This window comes from Lonchura striata, chromosome 1A (assembly GCF_050655825.1).
Source record: "Lonchura striata isolate lonStrDom1 chromosome 1A, ASM5065582v1, whole genome shotgun sequence".
Classification (NCBI taxonomy): domain Eukaryota; kingdom Metazoa; phylum Chordata; class Aves; order Passeriformes; family Estrildidae; genus Lonchura; species Lonchura striata.
This window is the reverse complement of record NC_140741.1, coordinates 50,424,987-50,439,540: the sequence shown is the minus strand read 5'-3', so window position 1 is coordinate 50,439,540 and position 14,554 is coordinate 50,424,987.

Here is a 14,554-nt window from a genome sequence, read left to right as displayed (position 1 = left end):
AGTTTTCCCAAGGTCTTGTCTGGTTAAATGTGCGTTTTATTAAAAGCCCAAGTCTGCTACTGTTGGCCATGCTGAGAACTGTTGTGGGCAGTCAGGACAACGTCTTGTGTCCTAAAAAATTAGGTAATGGAAATTTTAAAGTTTGACAGACATGATTCAAGGCAAAAATATATTAGGCCTTTCTTTTTGTTCTCTCTTAATTTTTCCCTTGTCACTTTTCTAAGACATTATTTCAGAAATTCAGTTTTTAACTGGTTATCAAAGCAGTTACTTCTTCATGAAACATTGCCCAGCTGATATTATTACTAGAGGTCCTGCTAAAATAAATAAATGATTGTGTAGAAAAGGAGTGTTTCCTTCCAAGCAGAGGGTAGAACATATGTCATGAGCTAGTTACTAAAATAACAATGTGTACTAATACAGATGGATTCACCAATCAGGTGGTATTTCAATGATTTTATTAACACTTTATTTAATCATTGTTTTCTAGTGGTATTTTAACTGTTCCAGATATCAAGTTAAAAAACAAAATCAATCTTAGGTATTAGAGTTCCATAGATGTACTCTTCAAAGAAAACTTATTTGAATATGATTTTTAGCTTTAAACAGGTGCACTGGAATCAGCAGAAGTGAAATCAGCTTCTCAAATGTTTAAGACATGCCTAGTGAAATAGTTTCTGCAATTCAGTTGCTGTGGCAGCAGGGTAGGATATATGCAACTTGATTCAAGTCTCTATCTTGGTGTTCCACACAAAATTATCAAGGTTAGAAAATACCTGTAATATCATCAAGTCCAACCATCCACCCAGCACTGCCACTGTAACCGCTGAACCACATCACCCAGGACCAGATCCAGGTGCTTCTTAAACACCTCCAGGGATCATGACTCCAGTACCTCCCTGGGTAAACTAGTCCAGTGCTTGACCATTTACCAACATTAAATTATTTTTCTATTATCTATCATGATATTGACACCAAAGAAGTTAAGAAAAAATGAAAGATAATACAGACTGCCTGTTAAAACTGGGCCAGCATACAGCAAAGATTTCCAAGGCAGGGAAACCAGAGAGCAAGAGGCAACATGAACCTGCAGCCCAGTGAAAAGAGAGCTTGGTTTGATTTGCCTTTCTCTCCTCACTAAGCTATATGCAAGTTCTTCCTTGCCCCAAAAATATCAAATTTCCCTCTCTGTTGTGCCTCTCTAAAAGGCAGAGTGGGGAGGGAAGGCACCCAAAAGTCGGACTAGGTGCCTAAGAGAAAAAGGGAGTTCACCCTAGCATTAGGAGAGAGCTGAATTCGGGAACATCCCCTGCAGGATACTTTCTTTGCGGCTGTGTTTCCCTCAGCCCATCTTATCAGCAGACACGCTTGTTTTCATCCCATTTCTGACTCATCACACAGAGAAGTTGCTAACTTCTTGGTATGGATTTTAGGATCTGGCTCCAGCACTGAAGTTTTATGGATCCAAATCAGTAAGAAGTAGCACATCAAAGAGGACATACTGTTTAGTTACTGGGGTATCAGGGGCCATTTTCATGCCCTTTGGTCACCTGCCAAAAGTAACGCTGCATCAAGGCCCTCCTAACATGCAGCCACTACTGACAGCCACTCTGCCTGAGAGCAGAGAGTCATCTCAGACCTTCCTGGTCTGTTCTATTTCCTTCACATTTCTTCTTTATGTGAATATTTGCATACTGCACTTATAAGGGAGGCAACAGCTCAACACATTTACTCTTGTGCTTCTTCCTTTTTCTTTTCTCTTCTGAAATACATTCCAGCTCCTTACCCTGCTTGAACTGACTGGAATAATGAGGAGTCTTATTCAGCATCTCGGCTGTTCTCTGCCTTATGTTTCACTTCATAATGAGTGGAAAGGGTCAAATTACTAGTATAAATTCACTCCAGTAACTGGTAATGGTCTAACTATCCATACATTCAGCCAGTGCTACTTGACTTGGACCAATTACATTCTTCTAATTTGCTTTTCCTTGCCAGTGTCAGTGTCTTGGTGCCTAACAGCTTCTTACAGTTTCCATTAATATATCCCTATCCAGCAGTTCTGACCCAAAGGTACCCTCCGCTTCAGGAGAATTCAAACATCTTCATTACATTACTGGAATCATTCTCTGTCTTCCTTCACTGTGAAATGTAGTCAGCCTCTTTCCCCCTCACACAGAGGAGAGAGTGTGCCCAAGGGAAACACTTCTCTTGGTCTGCTTTGGGAAGTACAGGTTCCTGTGGCACACTGCAGACACACATTTGCTGACTGCAGGGATCCAAAAATTAACTCGGAAGTACAATGGAGGTGGCCCCCCACACCCCAGCAGAGAATCACAATTTAAGGAAAAGAAAAGAATGAAAAGTACAGGTCATTCTGTTAGACTACAGTTTGAAGTGTCTTCTAATTTGACCTTTGCTCTCTAAACCCTTGATCTGTCTGGAAACACACAAAAAAAATCATAAAGGGTTAAAAGTTACTGAGAGAAGCTCTTTTGTGGGTCAAAATTAATTTTTTCATTGATTTTTTTGTACTTACATGACACTTTCTTGCACATATCAGTTTTATTCATGTCTCTGTAAGTTGAAATGAGCAAACATCACTCCTTATCTCTGCCAGGAGGGTAGCAGCTATCCATCAGTGTCACATTAGGTTACTGGTCTGGTTATTTCCCACCCAAACTTGTGTGCTGTGGAGATATCCTTTTGAAAGATGTGGCCTTTTTTTACTGACTACTTCTTGCAGAAAATTGCTAGTTTAGAAATAATTGTTCTTTTCAGGGATGCATGCCTCTTGCTTAGTTTTCTAAGGTATTACCTTTTTGGTACTCCTTGGAAACCTATGGAGGTTCATCAGGAAATTTGCATATGCAGATTTGAAAAGAGACCAAGGGGACCTCTCTGTTTAGAGGGCAGTATAACAACATCAACCAGTGGATTATGTTGATTTAAACTGGCTTCTGTAGTGTTAGGTTCATGGTAGATGCCATAATTAATACTAGACTTTTAATGCCAAGTGGAAATATACAGTCATAATAAAAACCAAATGAATAAGCGCTTTTTTAAAATAAAAACAAAAAACAGTAGCAACAACAATTAAAAAGAAAATAATTTTCACATAGCTCTACAATCTGAAATGAGATTTTGATTAGAAGGTGATGGGCTAGACAGGGGTGACTAATGTTATTAAACACATACAGCTTCCTTTATTTGAGTAATTTGGTATTGGTTTCCAGTCAAGGAGAAAATATTAGTAGAAGATCATTCTGCAAAAGCATAACCTGGATAGGTAATTTTTTTTTTTAAGTCTAGAAAGGTCATTCAGGGATCTGCTGACAACATTACATTGCTTTTTATTGAACTGAATAACACACACAAATTCCATCTGTACCAGACATCCAGAGATTATATAGGATTGCAATATTATATTTGTCATTGTAAAGCCTTTCCTCCAAAGATAAACGAGCTTCAGAGTCATTAGTGAGTGAGACCATACCGTATTCCAATGAATCAAGCTTTGCAAAGATGAAACACAGGAGCAGCAGCTAAAAGGACTCACAGAGTTTCTTCTTGCTTTGAGAGGTGTGGTGGAGCTGTGTGTCCATTTGTAGTTTCTTACAGGGGCTTTTATCAACAGCAAGCAAAACATAATTGCTGCAGAAGGAGGTGCTGTACACAACAGGAACGGGAAACCTCACTCTATTATGGAGAGCTCTGTCCATCCCTGTTTTTCTCAGTCCCAGGCAATGTTTTCTTAACTCCTGAAGAACACGTGTGGCCAAAGAGTTGGGCCTGGCACAAGGAACAAAGTCTTACTCCTGATGTCCAGAAGCAGAGCAGAAAAATAATCCTACACAGAAGTTAATCATATAAACAGTATCTTTTAGTGTCGGTAGCCAAACTAAAATCAGAATCTCATTTTTCTTCCACCCAGGCACAATTAATTTACATGTTTACTACAAAGGAAACATATATTTGAGAATGCCAAGGCTTTTCTTCGGTACTGCTCTGTCTCTGGTGGAGTCAATGGATGGGCAGCAGGGATGAAATTTCTTTTGATCTAATTCACAGTGCAAGATAGTACCTAATTAGACAGCTATTTGCTAAGGAGTCAATTTTCACTTTTCTCTTTGTTCTTCTTCTTTTACTCTCCTTTTCCATTTCTGCAGTTAATCATGTTCAGTCTTTCTGCAGGAGCTCTACAGAGGAAAAATAATGAAGTTACCAGTATGCTGTTAATTAAAATTCCTCCCTTTATTATTTGTGCCAGGAACACTCAGAAGTGAAGGTAGAATTTTTATGATTTTGTTGATGACCAAACATTACGAGTTCCTCTAAACTGTCAACAGATAAAATAAATCACACACATAATAGTGCTTCAACAATTAGTGTAGGAAGCTGGAGTGCAACCCCTTCTAGAAAGAACAGTTGAATGAGCTATGTATATGGTGAAGTCCTGCAGATGTCTAGGAAGCTGGTGTTTCTGCTTTTAAATCTGTTCTGTAAAGCTTCATGACAGCTCTTGTCATCTTTATGTTTATTTTGTTCATCCATCATAAAATATGATGGATAAACATATTTTAAATTACTTTCCTTTTCTATTCCCTCTGCCCCCTCAGTATCTGAATGTTTCAAGCAATATCTTTGCAGGTCTATTTTATTGCTAGTCCCTCTTCTCTGTCTCCTGTACTTCCAAATTTCCTAATACTAGTTATTTATTGTGACTCTTGTTTCCATCTTATTTAGAAATAGATTGTTGGTCTTTCATGCTTTCACAATGTGGTTTCTTTTGCTTAGGAGAAACTAATTTTTCTTGCATCCCAGATTCCTTTCTCAAAGTACATGAAACAGTTAAATCCTTATCCAGTTTTATACAGGTTCTAGCATTTGTCCTCTTCCAAAAGCTTCCTTCTCCAGTCTTCTTTCTAGGCCCTTTTCACCATTCTGCTTCACCTCCCCATCACTCCCTGCTGTACTCCAGTTCTTGTCCTGTTTCTGCCAGCATTGATAGAGTAGAAGGAGACCTGAAAATCCCAAATAGGCCAGCTCTTTACTCTTAGCTGTTTTATCAAGGACCACAAAGTCTTCATCAGCCAGAAGCAGCATCTGCAAGGCTCTTACTCTCTATGTCTCAGCTTGGACAAGAACTGTGCTTACTTCAGATCAGATTTCTTGGGAAAATGGGTACCAAACTGTGAAAAGTCTTTCTTCAGTTCACAGTAACTGAGCTACTGGAGTGCTTTATAACATTTTCAAAAACTGTTGTCAGGAGACAAGAAAATAGCAAATATCTGACATGAGGCCATTCTCCTGCCAAATACAAACTTCCATCTCTAAAGCAGGAAGGCAGCAGAGAACTTGTTTAATATGGAGAAGCACTGACTCATGCCAGGGAGTCAAGTGAAGCTGCCAGGATAGGGAAGCTTCTGTGTGACAAGCAAGGTGGCAGCAGAAGAGCCTGCATGCAGCTGGTAGCTGCTCTTCCTAAATTCAGCTGAATGAAAGGCTTCCTTCCAGTGAAGTGCCTCCAGTGAGAGACTCGAATGTTAGTGGTTAGTGACTCGAATCAAACAGCCATTTGTAGAGGCTGCAGGGCTCTTTGCTGGGGCCGGGTTTGCACCCCCCTGGCTGAGGAGAAGCAGGATCAATCAACAAGAACATGAGTTACCCTCACCTGCAGGGGCTGGTCATAACCCCTCCTAACCTGGATGTTCACATTACCCTAAAGAGGCTCTGAAGATCACAGTGAAGGGTCAGATTATTACCCAACATCACTGTGAATCAAATTATGTTGGCAACATTCAGTGCTTCATTGTTTCAGCACAAGATTCAGAATACCTCTTTACCAAACCTCTTTCTGTTATGCTGTCTTAAGAGTTTTGTTGTGCTCTACTCTATTTTTGCTTTCTCACCTTTTTGGCTTCTGGAACTGTACATGGATGTCTCCCTATCCATTTATCTATCTTTTCTTCCTGTCATTAGGCTTACTCAGCCTCTGACTCACCCATAAAGAATCTTTCTGCTTCAAAGATATGATTCCTGATGCCATACCATCATTTCAACACAATCATGTAATATCCCAATTCCTGCAGTAATTTACAGATAAAAGTAGCATTAGGAAATAATGGTTTGGCTGTTTATTGATGCACCATAGTACCCAGGGAAAAATAAGAATGAGTACTCCAATACAGCTTTCTGTGAATTACCAGTAATTTCTCTGTGAAGTATGGAAATATGAATGCAGCTGTGGCAGGGAGGCTGGTATGTATGGAGAAGGATGTATGGAGACATTCTCCAGTCTTCCTCCTATGTGGCTGATTTAGAACTTACAGGGTGAAGCACCAAGGAAAGGAGGAGATTCTAGGACTCTGTCTCAGGCCTGAGGTAAGATCATTAAATCAATAGATATAATTTAATTTTTTACATATTATTCCCAAGTCACTCTCTACTAGCTCTGAGAGCTTCTTTTCCTCTCCAGTATTTATCCCACCCCCCAAAGCACCAGGAACTATCTGCCTCCACTCTGCAGTCCCTCTGCACTGTGCAGAGGTCAGATGTGCCTGTGTCTCTAGGTCTGAGCAACTGAGGGGATAACTGGCCATCTGGCAGATAGTTATGCCCAGAAGACACAGCAAATCTGCCTCCACCCTTCCTCCTTCTCCTTATTCCCAGATCTCAGGGCAGTAAATTGCCTTTGATTTGCTACCTCAGCTGGTCTGACCAGCAAGTACAGCAAAATGGAATCAAGGCTCTGCCCTCTGCCTGGCTACCCATGGTGAGAGGAATCATATCAACAGCTCTGAACATTCAGGTGCCAGGTCCCAGTAGCACTCTTGAGGTTGTAGCTGAGCTTCTCAACTTCCAGGACTAGTACATGGCTTTGACCACAGTCTAATTCTGAGTCTAACCCTAATCTCCAGGGCTCTGAAGCTGTTAATTCCTGATGCTTGCCTGCCAGCTCCCAGGAGCACCAGCACACAACAGAAGGCTCCAAATGTTGCTCTCACTGTCAGGGAGAGCAGCAAAATCTTCTGGGGCATGTTAGTACTGCTGATAGGTGGGAAGGCAACAGATGGAAAATAGGTTTAAAAGCTCAGGGGATGTCCATGATGCTCCAGGGACTGCAGATGGCTGAAAATGAGCACAGTAAAAGCTGCAGCAAAATTATTCAGGGTCTCTTACTGCTCTTACTAGAGCTGCAGGAGCAATTGGCCATCCTGTAAGCAATGCCCATGACAGATGGTTGAATATCTATATATTCAGAGCTTGCTAATAGAAGTATCATGGCAAACCTTGAATTCTGCTAATCCACATTCTAAACTTGCACAAAAGGTACACAGTAAGGTTACCTCAGAAGCCAAACACCATAAATAAAACCTACACATCTGGAGACATGAATTAGTACTTTCTTACTCTTGGCTCATTAGGAAAACAAGAAATATATGAGCTGATTTTTTTTAAAGTGACATTCTGTCTGCTCCACTGACCTTGATTTTTAATAGAATGTATGAATTAATACAGAGCCATACTGCATTCAATCTTCTCCTTCTACTTTCTCTAAGAGAGGGGCAAAAGTTCTTGAATCTTCATATATTTTAAAATCTGCTTGTATTAAGAGAGCACAGGCAGAATAATTAACTTTTATTGTAGGGTTTCACAGCTGGGCTACAATCTGAGGAAGATAAAATCTAGTGGCAAGGCAGGGAACAGCACTCTGCCTATCAATTTTAATGAATTGAAGAACAAGACATTGGATGAGAAAGGGGCCAGAACTGGACTCTGAAAAAAATTATTTGACCACATATATCTGTAGCTGAAAAAAAATCAATTTATTTATCATTAAAAAGTCAAGCAACACAATAAAAAACAATTTTGGCACAAGCTGAATGAGTACCTGATAACAAGTTGCTGTTCCCAGTGGAAGTAAACTCTTCCTACTCAGGCTGTTAAAAGACGTTTCTAAACACTCAAACAACAATTTCAACAACAAAACTAGAATGAATTGTTGTCATTAAAAACATAAAATGCAGTGTTTGCTAGAAGATGAGATCTCAGGAACTATTTCAAATTTTAGCTAAAAGAATGTATTTTGATCAAGAGTTTATGCTTACAGTCCATCTTCCTAGTCATCATTCTAACTCTATTCTATCTGAGCACCTAATAAAGACAAATTCATCCAAAGAATATAACTGTATCTCTTGAGGGCATTGCACCAAATTTTTCAAGTAGAAAGTTGTAAAACTCACTGATGAGTGGCTTGCCAGAAGATATATGGAGAATAAGGTACTGATGCCTGGAGTTAGAATCCTGTTGCTTTACCCAGCAGTTGCTTAACCACATAGTGCTTAGTAAGGAATTAAAAAATATCTGTAGCAAAACATTATTTTCTCACATTATTTAAACAATTTACTAGAGTCAGTAGCATAGCAAAGCATCCTAGTAGTAGCCATGTGATGTCATATCAAAGGTCTATCTAGCCCAGTATCCTACCTTCATCAGTGGCTGAAAATATATGTTGACAGCTGTTGCAAAAGCTGGAATATCCTTCTACTACCACTCTGCTCAGCACATTTGCTTGCTGAACTTCCTCAACTGCATGTCAAAGCTATGTGGAAAAGTTCTGTGGGCTTTCATGTGTATTGTGGATAAGGTATGACAATTCAGCTGTAGTGTAAATCTGAGCTATATGAACTGTTGCTGGCTCTGCTGCCAGGTGACTTCCACATCTCTTCCATCACGAGAGATTATTTATTTTGTTACGTATTGAACTCTTAGCCCCACCAGATCTTTCAGGGATGTGCAACTCGCAAAAGACTGGATGTTGCTTCCTAAACGATCAGGTTTCAGGTGATTCAACCTGCTGTTGCCTCTTTGTAGCTGAGAAAATTCTGCCATCTGCTGGAGAGAAGAAAATCCGCTCTGGTCCCTGCAGCTGTAACTACTCTTCCTGCATCTCATGTTCTCGTGTCGTTGTTGTTTCAGTACTTTTTTTTATTTTAAAGGTTAAGAGGATTTAATTATCCTATGTGCACAAAAATTTGTCTAAGTCATTTGTGTGCGTATTTACATTAAATGTGATATTAACACATGTTAATATCCTGGGCATTAAGTTCATTTTTTTAATTCCTACTTCTGCTTCACAGTGAGGCAAACATTAAGTAACGTCATTTCTACTAATTAGAAGCTTCATGCAGGGGAAAAAAACTTACTTCAGCATAGTTTATTACTTCTTGAGGTATAAGATGACTTGATCTAGTTTGTTTCTGTAAAGCAGCATTTGCATGCTGACTGGAACAGAATAGAAGAAAATTAACTCAATAGTAGCACTCCAACTCAGTACAGCTCCTTACTTATCACTTTGCAATTTCCCACTAGCTTATTCCTAGGAAGCAAGACCAGCAATTCTACCTGTGCCTTTGTCTGGGAACAGAAATGGCTTTAGTCAGCTCTTCATGGTCAGTATTGCAGGTGAACGGAGCCACCTGAACAAAGCACGTGTCACAGCAGATGCTCTTCACACTTTAAAGGCCATCTGAGACTGAAAACAAGGAGAAGCCTCTCAACTCCATAACCTGTTGTGAGGTTTGATACTATTTTTTTCCTTAAAGTACACAATAAATGCAACACTGACCCATGCACTACCTGTCCCTTGCAGCGAAAGGAATGCTGTGCAGGACTAACATGGGCTGGCTGTGTTGGGGGACAAGATATCTCACCAAGAACCCATTTCTTTTGATCCTCTTCACAGCCAAACTTCTTCAAGACCCCAAACCAGTGCAGAACATATTTTAAGCCTGGTAACAGTTTTTCTCTGTCCATCTTGCCAGCCTGGTATCTGTTTCAACACGGTTCAAGTTGTCTGAAGGATGAAGACATTACGGTGACATTGCTGCCTATGTGAGTGCATTCAATGGCAGACCCTGACAGAAAACAGAAGGTGTTTGTGCCCTGTGTTAAACACGGGACACCTTAATGCATTAAACACAGGACATCTTAAATGCAAGCACACTACATGCCTCAGTCTTTTTCCTCTAGTCTTCCTCAGTTTCACTATTTAAGCCCCAAATGTAACTCCAAATGTCCAACATATACCTATCTAGACTGCTGGTTTTAAAACATTATTTATAATGATATACAATCGAAGACTCAAACTCTTTGATAATTCTGCAAGTCACAGGTTTTAAAAATACTATTTTATTCTTTCTACCATGTGTAAAGCAAGAAAACCAAAAGCAATGCGACTTCCCTTTTGGACATGGTTATTCTGCTTTAGTCACCTGCAATAAAATCATCAAAAGAAGCAGAATGATTTATAGACTAATATATAGCTGTCTGCATTATGAAACAGTAAAACAAAAACAAGCTCATGAAAACCCAGGAAACTAGCTGAACTATCTTGGATCTCACATGTGTATATCATGGATCTCCACAAGTACATAAATGAAAGCAGTAGGTTTCACTCTGCATTCTGTTCATCTTACACCTAGAATAATAAAACAGAATCATGTAAAAGGACATTTACCTAACAATCCAAAATCCTTTATTTGAAAAGGTGAAAATCAACCCAACCCACTGCTTGGACCTTCCCGAACAGCTGAAAAAAAAAAAAAAAAGTATTCTGCAGTGTATCCAAAGATAGAAAGATAGAATAACCTAACTCTGGCAGATCACTCAGTTCTAGGGAATTTTCTGCAAAATGGAAGTCAAACACATGCTGGCAGGGACTGAGGGCTCTAGGAGACTTTATTGCAAAGTTACAGCCTGGAGTGGTAGTTGCAAGATGTGTCTCCACTAATTTCTATTCCATGCACTTGCAGCAATCCAGCAGTTACTATAAATCTTCTGCATGACTAACATGCATTGGGCATTAGGTAGGATATTTTCCTTTTTATAAGATACTGCTGCAGATTAGGATTTCTTTTCATTGTACAACTAGGTAAGAATACAATGCTGGAGTCTCTTGATGCTTAACATTTTAACAGGAATAAGTTCTTCTGATCTAAAGTCACATACGGAATTGAAAAAAAAATGCTAATAAAATAGCTTGCACCAAAATTATTCTCTTGGTGTGCCTAAGGTATTCTAGCAGCAACACAGTAGATTTGCTCAGAGAGTATCAGAATTAAATGTAATTTGTAAATAATTTAAAATGCATATATGCAAGAAAATGCAGGAAAGATGTAAAAATTAAAAACTGGAAGAGGCAGAACTGCTAATTCTTATGATGTTTAAGTGAGGACAGAAAATCCACTCTAGAATCTTGCTTGCAGACACAGCTATATTACTCCAGGTAAATTATAACTTAAATTGGTTTATCTGATGTAACATCCCTTTACAGACACCCACACAGATTTTATCAGCTATTTGTTTGAATCATCAACTAAAGTAACTTAGGGCAATATACATTGGTATAATTAATTTAAAAGGTAACAGATGCTAGTAAAGCATTCAGACAGTGAGAAGGTTAATTCAGTTTCCAAAGCATGTTAAGAAGGCCACCATCATGAAAATTTTGTATATATTTTTAATTAGAAAAAAAACCCTGCACCTACCAGTAGAAATGAGAATTCTCACCTGAGCCCTCCCTTACCAAATTTTCAGTTTAGAGTCCCTGTCTCCCACAGCCACTCAGTTTAGTCGTGCTCCAGCTACAGATGTCTTCCTCTCACCTACGAGTTCTTTTCCTCACAAACCCTAAGGGTTTCTGTTCACTGTATTTTTTATTTATATAGCCTTTCCTCTCTCAGACTGCATCCTCCCACATTGCTTTTCTTTCTGTAGCTGAGACAATTTTGAATACTCCCCTCATCTGGTCTTGCTCCCTCATTCACGCTCTTAAGTAAAAATTTTCTTGAACAAACTCAAAGTATAACACAACTAATCTGCTTTTAATGTCATTTATTGCAGACATGATTGTAGAAATCCAAAGAAAGTCAAAGCCCAAACTACTTAAAATGCATTGTGAAAATAGCTTCCTATTACCAGCCACAGAGTAAGAAGCTGTGAATTCTTTGTTTCTGACTATTTGTTGTTTATAGTAAGCAGGCAAGCACAGGGATGACTGCAAGTGACTCCAGGCCAAACAGAATGATGGTGAGATTTGCCAGAATATGACCCTTTCATCACTCTCTCTCACTGTAAAACACAGCAAAATAGGGAATAAGAATTTCCTGCCTGATACCTCAGGCTTTTGAATAGCCTGTTCTCTACCTCAATAAAAGTACAATATGTAGCAGGCATTTCTTCCTGCAACAGTGTGCTAGCAAAATGATGAGGCATTGGTCTTCCTGCCAGTTGAAAGTCTTGTGCTTTTTGGCAAACTTCTTGTTGTTTGAGATGAATTTCCCTGCCATCTCCTAATGAGTTCAAATGCCCAAGGCGCTGATAGAAATAGCAGGCAGATGGTGCTAGTGATTTATGCATTGTTGGGCGCAGAGGATAAGTGAGAGTGCTTATAGGAGCCATCTGCACTTCATACACTGATCCTGCAGTCCATTCATTGTGTTTGGGTTTGACACCAGCAAGAGGAGCCTTCAGCACACAGGCAGCTGCGGACTATAGTGGAGGTGTAGGAAGATCAGTTGTAATGAAGATTTTGAGCTCCCTGGGAAGAGTAGTTCAGCTCAGCCTTGCTGAGGTAGGAAGCTCCCACAGAGGGTACCCCAGGGCATCACTCGCAGACAAAACGGCCTTTTCAGGGTAAAATTTTCCTCTGTTTGAGAAACAGCCATAAATCCTGACATGCTTATTCTTTGGAACTTGGGTCAAATCCTTTGACTTTTTACATCAATATTTCAATCTGTGAAAAAAGAGGATACTTTATTTAGCTCTTGGACATATTGTGAAGATATTTCTATATTATTATATAGCTATTAACATGCAAATGCACTCTACAATGAAATACAATTCATATTACTTCTGAAAGGCCACCAGCCCATGTTTTGGGATACACAAAGCATGTGTTTCAAAACTGTTTTTCCTATGCACACTAGAGCTGAGTCCAAATTGTAATAATTCAAACAAGACTCACACAGTACCAAAACATTTGACTTAGTTGTTTAGACTTGGAGTTCAGGGTCAGGTCTATCTAACCAGGCACTGACCATGAAGGAGAAATACCATGGCTTTCGGATAAGGGTAAAATCCTGGCCCCATGGAATTTAATCAGAAGTTTGATGGGGCTCCTATTTTAGCACTTCAGGATGGATAGTTTGACAATGTCTTTTTGTTATCCCTCAGCCCCTGGCTCATGGATCTGGGTAAGAAATATCATGATTGGGACTTAAACCAGCCAGAGGACTATTGCAGTGTATCCCTACAGCTCTTGAAAACTACAGGTTGGAAAACACTGAAACAAACATGGAAATTTATCAGAAAGATAATTTGTTCCATAATTTGAACACAAAGGGAAGGCTCAGAGATAAAGCACATCTTCATAAATGCAAACAAATATTCTTGCCAAATTCTGAGCAATCTGGGACAATCCTGACCTTGAGAAAAAACAAACACTGTCGCATTAAGGCATTGTGGCATTAAGATACGACTTAGCAAGGGGAAAAAATACCCCGCACCAAACCCTGGGTAACACCCTAAGAATATATTTTTGGAAAAAATATTTCTGGGACTGCCCTTCAACTTTGCAAACATAGGAATAGAAGGAAAAAGCTTTGTGCCTCTGAGGCTTTAGATTAAGATTGCTTAAGAAAGCAAGGCATATTCACAACCCATCACCATCCTCACAGGCTGGTATCACAACAAATGTTTGCAGCAGTACATGACTTGCAGAGATAGAAAAAACCACGTATGTGAGAACTTTCTCTTTTTTTCAAGAAAAAACTTAGACTTCTGGGGACAAAAATAACTTAGCTTGCTTACATTATTGTTCACAAGTGTTTGCACTAGCAGGGATGGAGCACCTGGAAGTATTTTGCCTTGTTTTTGGTTTTCACCACATAGGGCCACATTGCAGACAGGTTTAATAAGAGGCAGTCTCTCCCCATCACCAATAGGCACATGGCTGCTTTTAGTAGACACAAAAATATTGCCTGATGAAAGACAGGGGAGGGTGTTTAGGGGCAAAAACATAGAATTGCACCTAGATTTGGTTTGGATTTAGTCAGTAGCATTTTAGAATTTTTAAGTTTAAAATTGTTTAAAGGCAACATTTTTTTTTCTAGATTTTTTTGCACATATATGAATAGTGGTACTAACAATTCTATGGCCTCCCTAGCCATTTTTGTACTACCAGAGAAAACTATGGATTTACCAGAAAGAAAAGATGTTTAAGACCTCTGTTACAGCTTGGGATTTCATGTAAAATACTGGGGATAAGAGCCCCAGAGAGGCCTGAAGGGAAGGAGTGAGAAGGGAATCACACAACCAAACACTACCTCCCCCCAGGGTGATTATGCATGACCTGCAGTGAAACAGGAGACTAGGATGGAGACAGGAGAGGTGTATGGCCAAAGCAGAGCCTGTGGAAGGAAAGGTATTTCTTAAAGTGTTTAATGATGTTCTATTTTTTCCACCCAATACCTGAATCAGTGATCAGTCGCTG